This window comes from Neophocaena asiaeorientalis, unplaced genomic scaffold (assembly GCF_003031525.2).
Source record: "Neophocaena asiaeorientalis asiaeorientalis breed wild unplaced genomic scaffold, Neophocaena_asiaeorientalis_V1.1 scaffold769, whole genome shotgun sequence".
Lineage (NCBI taxonomy): Eukaryota > Metazoa > Chordata > Mammalia > Artiodactyla > Phocoenidae > Neophocaena > Neophocaena asiaeorientalis.
Window position 1 is genome coordinate 56,190 of NW_020175076.1, and position 3,768 is coordinate 59,957.

Consider the following 3,768-nt stretch of genomic DNA (forward strand, 5'->3'; position numbering starts at 1 on the left):
GGTATCTTTGAAACATGCTTCCTGACTTTTATCTCTTAGCTATATCAGGCATCGGCCCCTTCGAGGATAAAACCCTTGAGCTATAATTGCATCTATCCCTACCCACTGGATTATTTCCATTCCCATATAACTGTACCAAACTGATATACAGGAATGACTAGCCACTTAATTTTGACAGTTTGAAAGCAAACTAAAATTGTTTTATTCTTGCTCCTAGAGTTCTTCTGCCCTTGTAACCTTGAACTCTATTTGAAGTGCATGTTAACATGACATTTTGATGCATATAGTTACCACTCCTGTCTTGCAGGGCTATACTGGATGAGTTTAAGATTTGGCAAAGAATCAGTCAGCCCTTTTATTTCCATATATTGCAGATGACACTGCTGATGGTGGGGTTGTACATTTGTGCAATTTTGGCTGAAAAGTCTAATGTATGGTCCTTTAGTACCATATAAACAGCAATTTTTTAAAGTTCTTGTCACTAGTCTGAATTCCAAAGCACTTAATCAATAATGAAAGTTTAATTCTTTCACAATGGCTGGGATGAAGAAACTTCGGGTGAATGGCAGGTTGTAAGTTCTTTTATAATGTAACTTCTTTTAAGGAAATCATTGGTGGTATAAGATATCATTACCTATTTGAGCACTTGGCCAAGACAATGAACTGATTACTGATATACATGCACACTCTCCCACAAATAGTATAAGTCATTGTAATGACCTTAGGTGTTTATGATTTAGCTTCCAGTTTCTGTAATCTAAAGTGTAGCAAAGTTTTCCCTCCCTTTTGGCTTCTGTTCACTCCCTGCCTCCTTTTCTCCTTTCTCTCCTTGCCAACCAAGCTCTAGTCATGCTCTGAACTGCCTCTAAGTTTTCTCCACCACCTCCACCAGAGGAGCAGCTGCCATTGCTAACAGCAAAGAAGGAAAGTGGGAGGGAGGGAGTGGGAAGGAAAAGATGATGGAGCATTATAAAGAAGGAACAGATGAACGAACTTGTGGTGACTCTGACCCCCTTCAAACCCTCCAGTGCCATGCAACTCCCAACCCCTATCTCTAGTCAGAGCTGTCACCTGAGAAGCAAGCATCACCTGAAGAAAAGCAACTGCCATCACCTTTACTTTGGAGCTGATTGAAGCATTGAGATAACTGTGTCTCTACCTCTGCTTGAACTAGAAACTATGTAGAAGTTCCTGGAGTGTGCAGTGGTGAAACTTGCCAAAGGTCCTTCTGGAACTGTCCAGAGCACCAGAAATTCAGGAAACAGCCAGATTGGCAGGGTTTCAGCTGGCCTACTGATCAAGAACTCTCTGTCTTCTGAGGATCCAAACATCAAGGCACAACAGCAGCAGAATGGCTTCCCATTGATGTTAATGTTTGACCAAGAAGCCAAGAATTATTTTGCAGACTTTAGTTGCAGAAACCTACTAGCTTAGTTCTTCCTCACAACGATGGCTGAAATTGTTTGTATAGAAAATCCAGTAAACCAGTGATCAGGATTCCTTCTTCAGCTGGTAGACAATGTCACAAACTCCAACAGCACAGAGCACATGAAAGAGTCGACATTGGATGCAATTTGTTACATCTGCCAAGATATTCAAACAGAGCAGCTACAAGTTCCATCCAATGAGATTCTGACTGCCATAATCCTGGGAAAGAGGAAAGAATATCCTAATAATAATGTGAAGTTAGTGGCTACTAAGGCACACCTGGAGTACTGGAGTTCATCAAAGCAAGCTTTGACAAAGAATCTGAAAGACAATTTCTTTTCCAGATAGTCTATGAAGCAGCCTGTTGTCAAGATAATAAGGTATTAGTGACTACATTATAGAATCTGGTGAAGAAAATGCCCCTGTACTATCAATACGTGGAGACACATATGAGCCCTGCTCTTTTTGTGATCACAGTTGAAGTAACACAGTGACTTTGATGAAATGGCCGTGTAAGGAATAAAGTTCTGGTCCAATGTCTGTGATGACAAAATAGATTTGGTCATTGAAGTTAAAGAGACAGCAGAACAAAGAAGGTCCCAGAGCACACAGCAAGATCTATGCCAAGGAAACACTACAATTGAAGTTCCAATTCTCACACAGACACTAACAAAAGATGATGAAAATGATGATTCTGCTGGCCACCTGATGTGAAGATGACATTGTCCCACCTGTCCTTCCCTCTTGTAAAGAACAGATCAAGAACCCTGATTAGTTCTTAGAACCCTGATACCCTTGTGATGACTTTTGCCTGTATCTTGGAAGAAGAGAAATCCAATAAGCTCAAAATCCTAGTCATACAGGCAATACCTAGCTTAATATAATTAATTGAAGACCCCTGTGTAAATTGTTTGGTATATAAGTACACAGACTGGGGGCAAATTTTGCAAGTTGCTCCATGAAGCTGCCATAAGTGATGTTTGCTCGGTTCCCTTGTTACAATGTCTGAGAGAAAGCCTGAGTACTGAACCCAGAATGGCATCAAATGTGTGCTGAGTTTTTTTCCAATCTAGTTGAAGCTGTTTATGAAAGTTGGTAAGTGATGATCAGGAAGAAACAGCTACTTACTGCTTATCCTCATATTTCAGAATCTCCTAGTGATCACAGACAGACCTGATGGCCACCAGAATAACCTGAGAAGTGCTTCATATGAAGCTTTGATGAAAATTGTGAAAAATAGTACCAAATACTATTCAGTTCAAAAATTGATGCTGGCAACTCTAACTGCAAAAAGTGTATCAATAGAGATACAGTCACATATAAAAGCACTTCTGATAAGATCCAATTCAATGACCTTCAGTCTTTACTCCACATAATTCTTCAAAATGTTCTCTAAAAACTGCAGCATCAAGATGAGATGAGGGTCTCCCTGTTAAGGATTTTCCAAAGCAGAGTTGGATATGGGGGATGCAAGAGGGTGATCCGATAGCAGTTAGCACATCAGAGGAAATGTTGGTTGCTAAATTCCTAAAGTATATAGAGGCCTCTAAGTTCTCCTGAGTATGGGTATTTTACTGAAAACTTATACTGAGTGCAAGGTTTTATTGGAGACTGTAAGATACGTGGAAGACTTATGTCACACCTTGAAATCCAGTATCTTACTGTTTGTTGATGGAGAGCTTGGGAAATGGGAATGTCCGTAGGTCTGTGAAGCTGCAGATTCTGTAAGTGTTTAGTGATATTGCCTTTGTTATTGGTGGAGAGTTTAACAAATACCTAGAGGTAGTATTGAGCACACTTCTGCAAACCTACCAATCTCAGGTGAATAAATCAAAGTGTGACATTGTGGATTATCTGAATGAGTTAAGGGAAGACTGCTTGGAAGCCTATTCTGTTGTTGTCAAGGATCAAAGGAACAAGGATCTAAGGGTGATGCATACTCAGATGTACTGCTGATGCAACCAAGAGTAGAGTTTATCTTTCTTTGTCCACAATGCTAGACTTGAGAATCATCCAAAAAGTTTTAGGTACTGGTGCTGCTGAGCCAATAAGGAACTTATTTATGACATTTGGGAAAAAGGTACTGAAATTAGTAGAAGTTGGCTGATGATTCTTAAAGTGTTAACTAAGGAACAGAGATTCAAATCTAGCAAAACAAAACCCTGTTCGATGGACAGCAAAATAACTGAGGAAACTGAATAACTGAAGAATCAAGGTCGATCTGTAGCCGTTGGGATGAAACCCAAGACCATCACTAGAAATCTGCAGTCTTTTGAAAAACCTAGAAGTAAGGGTGTGCACAGATGCTGAAAACACACCACACTGAAAATCCTACGACAG

The 3,768-nt window shown here is 40.0% G+C and overlaps 1 pseudogene; it reads left to right on the top strand.

The window, feature by feature from the left end:
- The first annotated feature begins 1,263 nt into the window (after nucleotides 1-1,263).
- LOC112412396 (importin subunit beta-1 pseudogene) lies at nucleotides 1,264-3,428 on the top strand (annotated as a pseudogene).
- Nucleotides 3,429-3,768: the final 340 nt, after the last annotated feature.